The sequence below is a fragment of the Lytechinus variegatus genome, chromosome 1 (assembly GCF_018143015.1).
Source record: "Lytechinus variegatus isolate NC3 chromosome 1, Lvar_3.0, whole genome shotgun sequence".
Lineage (NCBI taxonomy): Eukaryota > Metazoa > Echinodermata > Echinoidea > Temnopleuroida > Toxopneustidae > Lytechinus > Lytechinus variegatus.
In genome coordinates, this window is record NC_054740.1 from 81,168,111 (window position 1) to 81,186,398 (window position 18,288).

The window sequence follows — 18,288 nt, forward strand, 5'->3', positions numbered from 1 at the left end:
TTGAATAAAAAAGATACCATAAACTCATTCTGCGGGGGGTATCTGAATTTAAAAAAGAAAATCACATGCCTAAAAAGTTCAATATCTGCTCTTTTACTTGATACCTTTATCACAGGAAATGATCAAGAAGTAAAAAAAGTTATGCTCCCTCGAAACAATGCTCGTATTTCCATAATTTCATTAAATGAACGTGTTTCCACCGGTTTCCCACAGAAGCAATTGCACGGTTAACAACGCAGTGTCGAGTTAGTTTGAACGCTAGCCTGTAAAACCTCTTCATTCTATGAAATTATTGAAAATGTATATATATATATAGTAAAGAACGCCGGTGCCTTAACCACTAGACCACAGAGACGGGTTAGTGGCTAGGGTGAGCCCGATCCGATTGACCGTCAGATAGACAGATTTTCGACACTATACCAATTATATTTTCCTTTGTCGGGTAAAGGTGAGTTTTGAACAATGACAAGCCGCCATGCCTCAGCTGGATCAAAGCTATTGCTTTGATACAGTACACGTATGAGAGAAGAAATACAAATGTACATGTAAAGCTTTACACACACACATCGTAAGAGTGTAAGTTTCTTATCTTTTCGGGATGGTCGGTTTTCATTATTTTTGTGGATAGATGGTTGGATATCCGCTTAATATTCAAGTTATCTTTGTTAGTCTTAATGTTTGATTATCGTCCAAATCTACTACTAGTATTTTTAAGGTAGTTGACCGTTAGCTAAAATACCCTCTTGAAGATGGTTCTTTATCATTAGAATTTGCAATTTTGGTTAGACGGTCGGTTATCATCACAGGTTACCACCTCGGATAGAAGCTGGGAGTCGAGTTAACTTTATTTATTGTTATCATCAAAATACACTTCATGATGAAGAAAAAAACACCACAATGCACTATTCAGCATTCTGTAATCTCAATTCTGTGTAGATAAGATATTGTCATCAAAATTCATTATTTTGTGTAGGTAGTTTCTTATAATGATATCATGACTACGGATGGGTGAATAACGTGAGAATTTTATTATCTAAAGAAGATAGCAAATTATCGCAATCTAACTCATTGGGTAGAAGGATATTTATCATCGGATTTTATCAATGGAGGTAAATGGCTATCAGAATCTGCTATGATGTCATCACCAGGTATATGGTAATTTATCATCAATATCTACTAATTTTGGTAGATGGTAAATTATCTTCAGAATTTAGTATTTTGGTACATGTTTAATTATCATTAGAATGTACTATCTTTGGTAGATGGTAAATTATCATCAGTATCCACTGTCTGAGGTTGATAGTAAAATATCTTTAGAATTTACTATCTTTGGTAGATGGTAAACATCATCAGATTGTGCTATCTTTGGTAGATTGTAAATTATTATTAGAATTTCCTATCTTTCGTAGATGGTAAATGATCATCAGAATTTACTATCTATGGTAGATGTTACATTATCATCAGTATCCACTGTTTGTGGTTGATAGTAAAATAGCTTTAGAATTTACTATCTTTGGTAGATGGTAAATGATCATCAGAATTTACTATTTTTGGTAGAATGTAAATTATAACAAATATCCACTGTCTATGGTAAATAGTTAATTATCATAAGAATTTCCTATCTTTCGTATATGGTACATTATCATCAGTATCCACTGTTTGTGGTTGATAGTAAAATAGCTTTAGAATTTACTATCTTTGGTAGATGGTAAACATCATCAGATTGTGCTATCTTTGGTAGATTGTAAATTATTATTAGAATTTCCTATCTTTCGTAGATGGTAAATGATCATCAGAATTTACTATCTATGGTAGATGTTACATTATCATCAGTATCCACTGTTTGTGGTTGATAGTAAAATAGCTTTAGAATTTACTATCTTTGGTAGATGGTAAATGATCATCAGAATTTACTATTTTTGGTAGATTGTAAATTATAACAAATATCCACTGTCTTTGTTAAATAGTAAATTATCATCAGAATTTCCTATCTTTCGTATATGGTACATTATCAGTATCCACTGTTTGTGGTTGATAGTAAAAATAGCTTTAGAATTTCCTATCTTTCGTAGATGGTACATTATTTTCAAAATTTACTAGATGGTCAATAATGATCAAAAATTTAACATCTTTGGTAGATGGTAAATTACCATCAGTATCCACTGTCTTTTGTAGATGTTAAATTATCTAACGAAATTATCATCATGATTTACTAACTTTGGTCCATAATAAATTATCTTTAGAACTTACTCTCTTTGGTAGATGGTAAATTATCACGAGAATTTACTTGCTTTGGTAAATTGTAAATTATCTTTAAATTTCACTATCTATGGCAGATGGTAAATTGTCTTCAGAATTTACTTTCTTCGGTAAATGGTACATGAAAATTATCTTCGAATTTAGTATCTTTGGTGGATGTTAAATTGTTTTCAGAGTTAAATATCCTTGATAGATTGTGAGTTATAAAACATATTTCATTATGTGGAATAAGTTGAAATTTCATTACAAGCAAATTAAATAATTAGAAACAACGATTTCACGTGTTATGGTACAGCTATAGTATTTCTGTTTGTTTTCATATTTTCCTTTTTTACCTAGGTTTACAATTGCATTGTAATTCTAATATGGTGGATCGAATCAATATCTGAATGTAATTTCAATTTGTTGTGTTTTTTTCTCTCTGGATGGATTATTTTTTAGTTATTAAGTGATGACCAGTATTATATTGCAATTATTTCAGCAAACAGATACACAGTGAAAACATTTTAATGATCTCAAATAGGATATGATCGATCAAAATGCCATTGATATCATATTGTCATGCTATCTGATGATAGACCGCCCTTTAATAGAGAGTAATGCATTTCCAATTCCATGTTATAATGCGGGGAAAGTGTACATTTCAACAACTTGTGAACTTTTAAATGATTATGCCTATGGCGTAGGATTCTGGTCTATAACATGTGTATTTGGATATTGGTTGCCCCTTTGAGTTGGCGGGGAATAGGAAAGCAAGGGGGGGGGGACTGGACGCTTTGGGCCGTTCTGTTGTTCTGTTGGAGTTCAAGCAGACTGGATTGTAGCCGGTCCCGCGGTAGAGGGTAGTCATATTTCTTTTCTATTATCGATTGAAGAACCTGTAATCATTAGCCAGAATAATAAAGGACGGAGAGGACACATCAATAACAACATAAGCCAAAGAAAACTCCCTAGAGAGGAGGATAAAGCAGACCCCGATCGCCAATCTCCCCGAGACACTGATTTTCCTTGCATCTTTCTTCAGCGATATCGCCGTAAACATAATGGTCGTTCATTTCAGCACTTTGATTTCTTTTCAACGATTGAGATATATGTTTGCTCTCTTGGGTAGTTAAATGAGGAGCCAAAGCGAAACGCAGTGTCCGAGTCAAGAAAAGTAATTTGTCATCCGGGAAAAACCATGATAAATGCCAGCATGATATACCCCGGGCGGAATTTCTAAGGGAATGAATGAAACCAATGGTGCAGTTATCCGTTTTTTCTTCCATATTTTATTGTCAAGGTACGTTTGATCTGTGGGGATACCTTTCACCTGACACCGTTTTTATAATCGTCAATTTCACGGTTGATGAGGATACAAATCCATACAAAAGATATAAACAAATCTGGAAACGAGTTAGACTAATTTTACCCGACGTCATAACCGCCACGTAATACACCTGTTTTCGAGAGCTTCTTCGCATTACCAATGTTAAGAGTGCTAATATAACTTTGAAAGATTTATTTCATGTTGTGTCCAAACGAATAGATGTCTTTCTCGTGCTTCTTAAAGATGTTACTGTATATCGTTTTTAGTGCAATGCCCTTATTTCAAACAGATATGATTTCTTTTCAGAAAAATTAGTAAAGAACTAACATCTAACAAATAGTTGATATAAAAAAAATCATTTTCATCCATAACATCAGCGCTATAAATCAGTACACACTATAACTACTATCACCATCACAAAAATTTATCATCATCGCCGTTGTCTACATCATCATTATCATCATCAGCTTCATCATCAACGACGTCAACTGCAGGAATAAAACAACCATCAACAAAAACTATATAAATTAAAGAAAAAAAACAAAGAGAAAAACGAATATAAGCATTAAAATACTGTCTTCTGTCTTACTTTTGCGAATTCGTATTTATAACTAAATAAAATATATCCTGACTCAAACTTTGAGTAGATTTTATATGATATAGTAGAAACTGAAAGTTTGTTGGGTTAAATTTGTCGTATACATTCATAATTCCGAAGCTTCGTTATTCCAAAGGTTCGTAATCCCGACCGTTCGTTAGTCCGAAAACGAAATGAAGTTCGTAATTCCGAAGATTATTTAGTCCGAAAACGAAGTGAGGTTCGTAAATCCGAAGGTTCGTTAGTCCGAAAACGAAATGATTAACGAACCTTATTTTGTTTTCAGATTATCGAACCGTCGGAATAACGAACCTTCGGAATAACGCCACAAATGTTCGGATTAACGAACCCTTTTACGTTTTCGGATTAACGAACATCGAGGTAAAGGCAATTTACGTGTTTCAGTATTACGAACCTTCGGAATAAAGAACCTTCTGAATTACGAAGTGTAACCAAATTTGTTTGGATGAGCATTAATTTTGCTGAAGGTGATTAGACGGCGGAAGATCCAGAAAGTCGGTTACGAGAAACGATGCTGATTTAATAAGGAAAATATTGAATTTTTAATCAAACAGTATTGTTAACATCTAAATAAAACTCATTCGTCTATTGAATCAGTGTAACTCACAATTTAGAATAAAATTAATGAAGTAAATCTGATGTTTATCATCGTTGTCAGCACTTGGCCTTATTCGGTAGACCATAAACATGTCAAAGAGTGATAAATAACTCAATCGTTGCCCAGTTGTTAACGAAGTTCTCGTATAAATATAAATATCTTGTCGGCCGCATCAGATGATGTCACCACAATTTAACACCTTTGGTTACATTGCTGGCTGTTTTTTTTAGGGTAGTGATGCTTAGAATTAATACGTATCACACTTAGGTAACGATCATATAATAACTCTAAACAGGAATCGAGCAAACTGGCCATCGATAAGTGCTACACTAAAAGAAATTGGTAAAATTCACGAGGGTAATTAAGTGTCCAACCAATTTTGGGGCAGTATTTTACCCTATGCGGGAAGCATATTGTCCAGTAAGGTTAAAGAAATAAGCAGCAATTACTTTAGAATGGGCACAATTTTCATCACATTGGATAAATAAAAGTGCCCAATGTTGGCTGGACACATAATTACCCACATCGAGCATTTTTTACCTAATTTTTTTCTAGAGTGTATACACTGCTTAAATAATAATCTTGTACCAAATAATTCTGGTAGAACATGAGTAATCATGCCAGGGGATCAGTCCTTTAATATACGATTAGAAAAACCGTACATGGTTTGTAGATGCTATTTTTCGTTATATCACGAAATTTGGGTTGACAAATCTATATCTTGAACTTAAATAATTGATGATGTGATTATTTACTTTTTGCTTTGAAGCTATCCTCCTAAACTATTGGTTATTATGACTACTTCGATTTTTCTTTAAGATTAGTAAATAAATCATTCAAGAGTGGTTACTTTGTCACAGCAGTTTTTGATGGTCCACTGAAAAAAAGCAAGCCGCGTTTCACAAAGTTGTTCATAAGTTATGCACAACTTACGCACTACACGAATGAACAATGTCTATAAGAATTACAAAAGTCGAAGTTATAGATTACATATATTGTTCTTGCTATTAATTAGTATTTGAATTTTATTATGTTCCTAATTTGATGTGGGTTATCGGAGATTTAGCAGAGTTTTCACAGCGTTTATTTCAAGCAACAGCAAAATGAACTCTGTCTTTCTTAGAAGAACATCTCGATAGTCTGCACTATAATTTAATGCTGTAGTTTCATGTTCTCTTTGTCAATGGCAGATCAGGGCTGAAAGAAGACTTCACAAAAAGAACTCGTCACTTGCGTCTGGCTCGGTGAGTGCCATCATTTTTTTGTTGTTGAAAGAACCGCGTATTCTAATGAATATAGAAAACAGACCATAATGTGCACGGGTACTATCCATTTTATTGGAATCACTTTAAGTATCATCCTTAGAGTGGTAAAACATCGATCAATGTTCTCCAGCTTCGTTGAATTGTTTTATTCAACAGTTCAACTTCCTCTTACCCGTTCTTTTTATGGTAGGTAAGTAAGGTGGTAGGTAGGCAAAGAGAGAGTGATAGAGTAAGGGAAGAGAGAGGGAAAGAGACATGGGAGGGGTGACCGAGGGGGGGGGGGGAGACAGAGAGGTAGGGTGTACAAATGATGGGGTAAGAACCGACAACGGTATAGATTCACTCAGTATAATATGGATTATGTAGGAACAACAAAATAATGTTTCGTAATTTAAGGATTAAAAGAAGTGGGACAATGTTACCCATTCTCTAAATTGCTCATGGCTCGCATTCGTGTTCAAAAACTAATTTTCATTTCAAACATATTTTCAAGCGAAAGATAAGGAATGTAGTCATTATACAAAACTCTTCTCATTTCCTGTAGTTACATTTCACATGTTCACTTAAGGGAAAGTAATGCATAATGAAATCACTTCGATCATGTTTAGGGGATGTCCCGAATTTTCATAATTCGTCTTGCATATCGGACCCCCAGCAAAATGCCTCGAGCACATTTATATTTAGTTTCGTATTTGGTAATGTTGGATGGAATCTGTGTTTTGTTTTTAGTGTGAATTAGTTTAAACTAGAATTTGAATTTCATTTCATTTTTAAACCGAAATTTCCATATATCACTAAGCAGCCGGAGATACCATTTAATTAGTTATAGAATTTTCAGTTGAAATACTAGTAGTGCACTCTACAATAATTAGCCTAAGGACACTTTCACGATTCTAATAAAATCAACTGGTTCTTGTAGAAGTGATCAGTTTCATGTAAAGTTATAATGTCCCACTAGAATTCACCACTCTTTTATTTGCCACAGACACCCGCTCTAGTTTTAAAGTTATAAAACATTTTAACCGTATCAGTGGATCCCAAATATATCAATCTGATTCTAGTAAAAATAACACGGATCTTGTTAAAATGTCTTTGATTACGGGAATGGATAAAAAGGATTCAACTGTGAAAATTCTGGCCTAGTATCAGAATCTGCAGGCAAGATAATGACTAGGAACTGATCTACTGTATATAGTGGATCCTGTATAACACGAATCTTGTTGAAATGATTCTAATTACAGTAATGGATAAAAAAAATTATTCTAACTCTTTGGAACTCCCCCTTCTTCACTCAGTGAAATTAAAAAAAAAACCTTCAAATCGTCCCCTTATAAAACTCGCTTATTTCAGCAAATTTTGTAGTAATTACCTTTCTTGGATGAGCCTTCGCATAAAAATGTTTTTTTAAACACTGATTACAGAAATATGACGCAATATGAGTACTGTGGATCATCATCAACATTATGATATTGCATCCCCCATCTTATACTTTGAACCCCTAATTACAAGACAGAAGGTACCATTTCATCTCAGCCGGGGATCGAACCCATGACCAAGTTTTTTTTTACTGGCGCCGTGCGAGTCAATTGATATTTTTGTACCATAGTCACTGCGTATAGTTTACGATTATATTCAACACGTTTTTACAAATTTTATTGATTGATTCTCACAGAATCAACTTCAAAAATTGAGAGAAAAATGATAAAAAAGGTGTTCCTCTGCTTTTGATTTTGCCAGGTCGGTCGGTTCCCTTTGAACCAGGGTTCTTGGAAACTCGGTTATGGAAATTGACTCTGTCTTCTGGCCTGTCAGACGTAATAATTTGCATCCGTCGCCTTGGAAACGAATGTTATCGATAGTCCCGAGAGTATCGATAGAGAAATTGGTCAATCTGTTCGTGGTTCTGTATTTGAAAGTTTGACACATTTTCTATTGTTGGTTTATTTTTTTTGTATATCAATAGGCTGCGAACTTCATTGTTGCTGGTTATTCACGTACAAAATTTTATGTAATGGGTTAGAGATTCTTTGGATTATTGTAAAATATCTAATTAGGTGTGACATTTCTTAAATCGGCAGCAGGAATTTTGAACACTAATCTTGAAAAAAAAAAGAAAAGGAAGGAAATTCGGGAAGAAAAACTAATAACGGAGGGAGAGAAAAAGAGGGAGAGATAGGGAGGGTGGGAGAGTGAGAGAGTGTGTGTGTGTGAGAGGGAGAGGGGGAGGTAGAGGGGGGCAGGGGAGGGGGGAGAGAGAGGGGGGGGAGGGGGAGGGAGGACATATGAATAGATGTTTTCACAGTAATAAGTTTGGGCCATAAGACATTTGGAACCTCTTGAAACGTAAGTGTCTACATCTAAAGGGGCATTCATAATACAAAAGTGTCAAGCGTGTATCATATTTGTCGCAATTGCTTGGTTTAAAAAATGAAATAAAAACAAAATCTAAAAATTCCTATTAAAAGTGCTCTATTAGGATTGGCTTATCCTAAGCTTTACTGTAGCCACTTGCTAACAAACATTTTAGAAAAATGTGTTCCCGTTGCTTTGAAAATATATTTGCATGGAATTGAAATGATCTATAAATTAGAAAATTTATAAATTATACTGCAAATACCATACAATTTAGTAATAAACAATGATATTTTCGTCCAAACTTTCTGAATACATTGCTCTTAAAAAAAACTAAGAAAATAAAGTCGCCTTTTGGCGCCGCCTTTGATAATTTACTAGGTACAATGATATTTGCATTCCTCAACCACTATCTCTAGTAGGCCTATGTTATTTTATGATTTTTCCCCAACACCTAGTCTAACCCTATAACATGGATAATGTATAATACTGACAGTGGTCGGGAGTTGGGCTCCCTCAAAACAGAGACAAAACAGAAAAGATATTCTTTGAAAATAGTTGCATTGTATGTCTCAGAAAAAAATGATATATAGACGATTCCACTTTTACAACCCGAATGTCAGACCTATTGTTAGAATACCCCACTCTTTCAGTAGACCTCATGTAAGTACAATGACAGTGCTTAAATACGTTTCCGAGTTCATTACCACGAATCAGTTCGTAGCTGTTCTTTTTCCTCTTTCATTATAGAAAGTTAGAATTTAAATGGAATTTTTTAGAGGTATTCCTGATTCCGAGATAATTTTAAATGAAAAGGCCCCCCCTTCCCTTTATCAGCGAGTAATTATATCCTGAAGGCAAATCGTACTATTTTTTTATTGCGCTCCACGTGACCTCACTAACACTTGATATTATGAGGCGGTTGCCAGGGACGCCAAAACACCGACTCCAATAAATCTGCAGTGATATAGAGAATAACTTCAAGTCTTTATTCCGAGACAGCTTAATTAAAAGAGTAAAACACGATGTTAAACCAGCTTCAGTAAAACAAAAATGAAAATAAAGATCTTAGTTATAGCATGCGAACATTTTTTATATATTTTTTTTCTCTCCTGCAATGCATATTTACATCATTAATGTGAATAGAAATAATTACAAAATAAGGAAAACACAGAGATCAAAAATAATAAATTCACTCCACGATGGTGATGATGATGATCATGAGGATAATACTAATGAAAATTGTCGGTGAAAGTTGTCGGGGGCTTAAGTGATAATGATACTAGTATACTATTACTACTACTACTACTACTACACTATTAAAAAAATCCTGATTTTACAGAAGAAAAAAACAAAAGATTTTGCAGAAAGCAATAACAGAATCATTCTGTAAATTCATAAACAGGAATTTTTCTGCAATTTAACAGAACAGGTCTGTTTAAAAAGGGGAAAAGGCTGTTTTATTTAAGGAAATTTGTAAAGATCCATACACCAAATACCAATTTCCTGTAATATTTCGCAATCTGGTAAGATTACAGGTGTTCTCGAGACTTTGCTGAAAGGAACTTCTTTTATTTTAAGGATAAATTTTCTAACAGTACTACTACTACTACTACTACTACTACTACTACTACTACTACTACTACTACTACTACTACTACTACTACTACTACCACCACTAATGCTACTCCTAACATGAAGTAAAATGGAAATAATGATAATAACAAAGGTTATGTGATCTACAATAAGGATAATAATAGTGACAATAAATAAAGGTAATTACCTAGTTATGGAAATAGCAACAAAAAACAACAACTCAACAAGTACAATTCTTGAAATGAAATGTGAATCATGCGTAATATCTGTACCAGACTTTAACTTTACTTTCAAAGACTGTTGTTAATTGGGCCATGCACACTTGAAGTTAAAGTTCTACAGTTTCAGTCTTCAAGGTAGCGTCATTCACGGAAGGCATCTCTCCCTTTTCCCTAATTGATGTAAGTATCACTTCTTCAAAGTCAAATTCGATTTGAAGAAAAATAATGAATGTAGAAATTTGGGAACGATATATGACCCGTTTCCCTTGGCAATTATTATCGAGTAACACCTGCACCTGTCAAGAAAATATAAAAATATAGGCGCTATGATGATATCAGGTAACTCATTTCACCATTACAAATATGATACCTGTATTTCCTGATGAATGCCGCAATATTGACGACGATACTTTTAAAGATTTTACTTTATTTCTTTACTTCTTGCAAATAATTTGTACACCGCACATTCTCTGTCATTTCCATGATTTCTGTAGACCCAGTGAGCCACACACTCATTTTGTGTAAGTGTGTGTCCACTGAATTAGACACATTTGAAGATGAATTGCATTGTGTTGTGCATCTTTATCCTTGAACAAAAAAAGTTTATACGTCGCTCTCTAAATGACAAATTTAAATTGTGCTTTTGTGTCTTATATATTGATGCCCAGAATGAGATGAAACCACATAGATTGCTGGCAAGTGATCATAAGGTCTTAATGTAATTTGTTAAAGAAATGAGATTATGAGCTACACAAAATTCACTTACGCCATGCATTTTCATATAATTTTGAAAGGCGTGGAAATGATAAAAATTGAAATTGAACCGAAAATGGGTGGGGTGGCGTATTTGGCATCGATCCAATAAACTATCCGCGTCTCAACTTGTTAACGTTAGCTAGTGACGAACTGGCTCAATTGAATTGCAGATGACTACTGTGACAGAGGTTTAACAAAATTTATCAGAGGTGGACATGTAAATGAGTATGTCAGATGTTAGATGCAAAATGCACTCAAAAGTATCTACAAATGTAATACAGCGTCTTGCAATAACACGATTCCTTCCGAATCATTCCCTTTTTATCATTTTAAAACCCGTCCACCGTCCCGAGCATTCATCTAGGTTCATTGGCTTCTTAACTACTCAACAAACTATTGGTTTGCCTTCTGCTTTTACGCCATTACCATCGAGTATTGGGGGCATCAATTACTAGAGGACATCTCCCTTTCCACTCTTCAAACAGGACTGCCGTAAAAAAGGAAGCCTTCTGGTTGCATCTCGCTCGGAGTTTTTAAAAAGAACCAACTCCTCACCGCAACACTAATGGACTGAGTAACTCGAAAGACAAACATAATCCTTAAAGACACTGAAATAAAACAAAAACAAAAGAGTCAATAGTCTAGAATGCATTATTTTTACGACGTTTCCTAGTTTTAAGGGCAGAGTTTAGTGATCATGCTTCTTAAACTTTTCAGATTATATCATGTAGCATCAGCATATTGATCATAATCTCGTCCCACTTTCAGACGAGATAGTTCTCATACAGTAGTCGGACATACGGGTATTAAAGTCGGACATACGGGTCATTTGATCGCATCCGAATGATATTATCTTTTTATTGATATCTCATTTTAGTATATTGCAATGATGGCTTGACATCCCTTTTTTCAGTCGAATATCCCTGTGTGCCTCTAAAACATACTCTCACATACATGGAATATTGGGTGGGGCTTATTCGTGACGTGCGTTTTTCGTTCATTACTAGTATCTGATTGACAGTTCCGATAAGTACAACATGATGCACAACGTCCGCGCGAATTTCATATTCCCGACCTTTCGTTTGAGGACGCGTACGCCTATTTAGAACGGTAGTTCATGACTTTTGGGCCCGTCGTCATGGTCGTAAAACTCCGTCCTGTAATGCAAACTGTGTGACATGAGATTTTTTTTTTCGTTTCGCATCTGGAACGGAAACATTCAATTTGCGTTTCGTGTGCAAAATTCTACTATGGTAACAGCGATATATCTGATTTCGGACGACTTTCCAAATCCAAATTTGGTTCCTCCCAGAGCTCGAGAGGCCGCTCGGGGGACCTACTTCCATTGAATGGTGGATACCAGGCGCGACCACACGTAAAAAGGGAAAGAGTGGGTATACGTATAGGCCTATGTAGCGTTATGAGGGTGTGAGAAACAATGATTAAAATACTGAAAAGGGATATATTTCTACTGCTTGTAGGGTGTCACAACCCATATACTTGTTGAGAGATGCATTTTCATAATCTGGAAAAGACCTTCCCTTGTTTAGGGTGCTTTTCGAAACCCCATGGTCGCGCCTGGTATCCACTCATCAATGGAAGTGTACCCCCGGCAAACCCCCCATTTCTGCGGAAAAGTTAAACATACTGCCCATTACATTGTGTGCTAGAGGCATATCGTTTATGTAGAAGGTGCTGGCAAAGAAAAAAACTCCGCAAATTTAGACGGTTTATGGCCTGTTGCATGCTGTGTACATGTCAACGCATGGGAAATGATTCGGCTTGAGAGGTGATCTGACCCATGGAATCAATTGCCAGTGATCCACAAATAATGCACATTAAATGCAATATCGATTCGATGGACTGTAATGATCTATATCTAAGCCTTAATTCGATAAGTTTTTCCTTACTCAATATGTACTCGATTTGTTTCAAAATACCACTTTCTTATCCATGTCATAATCTACATTTCGCATGTCTCCAGCCAGCTGGAGTCATAGCCATGATACAGGTACAGTCCCGCCGCGAGCTTAGGCAGGCAAATGGCATGGCATGGCATGCTGGTATCGTATGAAAGAGCTTTGCACACGAAAAGCAAGATCTATAGGGCCTGTAACACAAAGCTTGGCAATGATTGTAAAACAGTTTTGTACGTTTGATTGTATTGACTGTAATGTATAATCAATCTAGAAATTCGAGTCTATGATTAATCGTTAACTTTTGAGTTACCCGACTCTAATCTCGCGTTGTAGAGATTTGCGAAAGGTGCCTATTGCTCAACGAATGAGCTTCGCATGATTATACAAATCTTTTATCTATTTGAATGGCCGAATATTGGCGCGTCTGATTTGTGATCTTCCATGGAAACCTTATTTGTGATTGGTTACTGCCCCATGTTACGGTTGTTACCATGTTGTCATCATGTTAAAGCTTTCATAGTTTTACGACTCTATGAATCATATCGGGCATTTGGTTCTTTCCTTAAGTACTGAGCATGCGCAGATTTCCAATCGTCAATCCATTATATTAGCCATCTTATGACCCAGTTAAAAAGAAAGAAAAAGAACCTTGCTCCCAGGTTTAATCAGTTAGAATATCGCACACTTAACTACCATACCATACAAATTCAAAATAAAATAATTAGTTTAAGATATTTTGTTATCGCCGTTGCTATAACACTGTAAATTAAGGATCGATACAATAAACATACCGCGATGTACTATGCATACACTGAGAGAAAAAGAACATAATTACTTTGTTTTGATTCTATTTGGTGATTTTTCTTGCCAGTATTCCTAGTCTTGTCCTTGAACGTCACAAACTCTGATCGACGAACCGACGTGATAGATTTTTTGTCAACATTCATTATTTTGGACGGAAGCAGAAACGGGAGGGTCACCATAACCAACTCACCTCTCCTTTACTTGGGTGACTTGATGAATGTCCCTAATTAGAAAGTATTGCTTACAATTCATCGACAATGACTTCATTATAGGGGTAACAACATCACTTACTGATTTGAATGGATGAGGAATGGCGGGAAAAAACGCGCGAAAATATTTACACGCTAATAAATTAAGTCTGCCTCGCATTCGTGCACAGTAATGCATTGAGAAGTTTACCGGCTATGCTTGCTAGTTGCACTGTCGGGAATCTTGAAGTCAGTTTATTGAATCGCCGACCATTCATTCTGATGTGTTTGCTTTGCCGTCTACTGTGATCGATTGTTTGTATAATTGCCGGACACTTATTTAACTCCATGCTTTCATGGAAAGGCAACGACGTGTAAGGAATGAAAGGGGGAAAGAAGGGAGGGGCAGAGTCCAATTAGAACCCTCAAAATACTAATTTGATGTTATGGTTAATCCATGGAGTGATTTTCATTGTTTTTAGAGATGTGGGGTAGTGGCGTCATAAGCGAAGAGGACGCAGCCACAGGAAGAATAGGAGGAAAGACACGCAGGGTGTAAAAAAAGTGCAGGTAAATATCACCGAACATTTCGTACCGACTCTATGCTGAAACGAGGAGAAGGTGGAATTGCATATTCCTATATATTATACTGTATATCCCTTGTAACGATTAAAAACATCACACTTTGCTAATTTTCTGCATGAAATTATTTGATTTTTTTTTGGGGGGGGGGTAACCAACCACCTATATTTTCCAACAGATATACGGTAATAAAAGCATGCATGACTTTTGCTTGGGCACAGGAAGTGAATGGATATCAACCAGTAAAACAGCACCGATTATACGTTGTTGTCCCAGGCAACTGTCTCAAATAGTAGATATTCCAAGAAAAATGGAAAATCATGTTCAAATATTTTAAACAAACATACCTTACATGTCGTGGTAACCTCTCATAGAAGGATGAATCTATGGAAGAAAAAAAACCAAGACAATAAAGAAGGTACAGAACGAACATCATAAAAAAAATGTCATGCCATCATGTCTTCGATTTTAGACAATCCTCTCTTATTTTTCATTAGAGGAAAAGTTGATCGATTCTTTGAGGGATTTTGTTTAAAAACGAACTATCATCGTTTATCCAGCTCACTTCTTTCTAAGGTTCCATAACACAATGAAAAAATAAAACAATTGCAATGATGGCAGTGACCGGTGTTCATTGTTACATGCTCATTCTGTTGGAAGAATCGACCAGAGACTCATTCGAATTGTTTCAAATTTGCAATTCATAGCAGCCTTGGGAAAATGAGATAAATGAACTTAAACTTCAAGATAAGGACGTAATTAAACGGGAGTCTTTTAGGTGGCGGAGTATCTCATATTACATACAATTACTAAGCCCTCATTCACGGGAAACGAAGACTTGGGTTTTATTCACCCAAAGTTACATCGCAAATTCGCATTTTTTTTCTCATCACCGACAGCATTGCTTATTCAGTCTACCTGATTTCTTTTACTACCTGAACATTTAAGACTCCTTCATCATGAGAAACAAAGTGACATGTTACCTCCAGCAGGACAATACATATTGCATTATCTGTCATGCCCTCTGCAATAGGGAGGCACGGAGCATCGGAGGAAAAGTCAACAAAAATGCTCATACGGTTTCAACTCATTTCATGCTTCATGTTCTAGACATTATGTTTTTCTCTCTAAATGATAATTACAAACGGTTTATTTAGTTAAAAGCAAGTAGACTCCGCGGACGCTCGAATGGGGTGGGGGAAATTTGATTTAATTGGAGCTGAGTGAATTCGTATCGTCTGTCGCGCCTTAATTATCAATATGTACATATTATTCATTGAATAAACTTTTAATTTAACGTCTTATTGGAAATGGGAATGGGGGTGGATTGTATTGAGAACGAATCTTGTGTTTAATCTTCTCTTTGAGCGTGACATAGATTCAGACAGATTGCCTCAAACAGAGAAGCAAATGGCAGTGTAATTATTCCCACACTGTCCATGGTGATTGGGATTCATCCATTATCAACAACGATGAGACGTAATGTCCCACATTTATTGATACATTCCTGATCAAGGATTTTACAAATTCCAGTTGTCATGGAACGAGGTCATATACTGATTTCCAGATCAGTTTCACTTTTTGCTGTAATTTTACAATATAAGATTTGTTATTTGAAGGTTTTTAAGAGGGAAAGTCTTTGACAAAGAATTCAGCAACTGGAATTTAAAAGTACTGAGAAACGCCGATAGGTCCATGGTTTTACATACCCCGTAATAGGCAGAAGAACGCAATTGGATATTAGTTATTATCAATGATAATTTTTTCAATATCACAATATGAGAGGGATGGACAAGGAATGAATTAGTTATTGTTACACATTAGTTCGTACGTGACTTGCGTGATTATATTTTTTTGTAATTGCCTAACATGTGATGATTATGATGATGGTGATGGTGATGATGATATTAACGGTGGTAGTAATAAAACAGATCTTCGTACGATCTCTGATACCTTGCTACATTGTGCCGAGAGCCAATCATAAGCAGCCACTACTGTATAGTCGGGGCAATTGGTATTCAAGAGAAGTAAACAGTTTGACATACGGGAAGCTTTCAGAGGTAGACACCCAACAGGTTGACCGGTAAAACCGTGAAATAGCTGTCAGTCGTAATGTGTTTATGTTTCCCTAATTTTTACTCTTGGAATGTATTGTTTTCATTGGCTAGAAGATGCAGTTGAATCACTCCATGGAGAAGCCCTTAAAGTCCACCAAGCTCTAACATGTCAAACACATCTGCTTAAACCAATACAAACTGATGTGAATTGTTCTTGAACCGGATGTCTGTTTAAGCAGAAGTCAGTACTTCACCTGTCACTGTAGTGACGGTCAGTGTTTATGTGAGACTTAAGAACCATTTACATGATTTTAAAAGACAAGGAAGCATATATATATTCTCTTATACACATACACACACACACCCACACAATTCACACACATCCTCTCTCACCCACTCTCACGTCAATCATACGTTACTATACAACAGTATTCATACACGTAAATTAATATCATGACGTTATTCAAAGGATTTATTCAATTTTGACTACACGGTACTAAAATGCAGTGTAACAATCGTCGTATGAAGAAACGTCGCGCATAAAGCCCGTGTAACGACCCAATCGGCATATAACAGTCGCATAAAGAAACTTCATATGACAAAAAGTCATATTATGAAAAACAATCGATAGCAAAGGTTGCAAGTCTACATATTTTCCTAAAACAAATGGCATGAACTGTATTTCAGTTTGTATGCAAATATTTACCATTGATGAAAGTGATGAGCAAATGATCACATTTGAGGCAAGCTGGATGTCACTATCTTTCCGAAGCGAAGCTGAGGAAAGTTAGCCGGTCCATCCAGCTTGAAGGAACCCCCCCAAACATCCAGTTTGAAATATAAAACACACACCTTTAGTTGGAATATAGGGGCATCAAATCCCGTGCTACGATATTGTTTTTAACTTAATCTGGTTGACATTAACCTTCCCCCGCTACACAGTCTTACCCCAAACTCACCCATACATCCTCTCTCTCTCTCTCTTTTCGGTCGCATCTCCTTTTATTAGCACTGTTTCTGTTTCTATCTTGACTTCTGATCGAACCTCTTGCTGCCTGACCGAGTACTTCATTCAAAATCGATTTTCGAACTAAGGATTGTCCGATTTTCAAGCACGCCCCGACATTTCGTCAATAACGCCTAGTACCTTACACTGGCCAGTCGGCGCTAAATGTAACAGGTTTACGTTGTAGTTTCTTTGTCGTTTGTTTTGAAAATGTAGCCAGATTTACATAAATGGCCATAAAAAAGCTGTTTGCATTTCGATACGGGTGCGGAGATATGGCCATGCGAATACGGCTAATGAAGGCAATCGGAATCAGCGATACTATTTTAGCGTTTCATTCTAATTTTACATGCACGTATTTTATAGATGGGTTCTAGGAAACGGTGATAAAAATGCACGTCCGAAGTACGAGGCTTACCAGCGAGACCTTATTTACATTAATAGCAAGATCTTCTTTCTCATTTATATTAGGTTTCCACTGTCGAACTATTTTTGAGCGAATTGGATCAAGATAATTCGGCTTAGTTGGTCTGGCTCACCAAGGCGATCGGGTCCATCTACCTTGATCGGGAGATCGTCTTCGCTTTGTTGGAAATGTTGAGTTATCAAGAAGGTAGCCAGAGCACTGGCGATCAAAGCAGACAGACGCCGATCCCCGATTACTTTGACGGACCTGGCCGAAAATTAAATGCTTTTGACCAGTTCATCAGCTCGACATTCACGGCATTGGGACCCAGTTCTTTAGTGAGAGCAGACT

At 36.1% G+C, this 18,288-nt stretch overlaps 1 protein-coding gene across 1 annotated transcript in view; it reads left to right on the forward strand.

The window, feature by feature from the left end:
- The window catches only part of LOC121424862 (oxytocin receptor-like), a 61,173-nt gene that overhangs the window by 6,543 nt on the left and 36,342 nt on the right, over nucleotides 1-18,288 (forward strand). The window contains exon 2 of the mRNA XM_041620700.1: nucleotides 5,976-6,029. The gene's annotated coding sequence lies outside the window, so the exon portion shown is untranslated. The remainder of the gene's footprint in view (nucleotides 1-5,975; nucleotides 6,030-18,288) is intronic.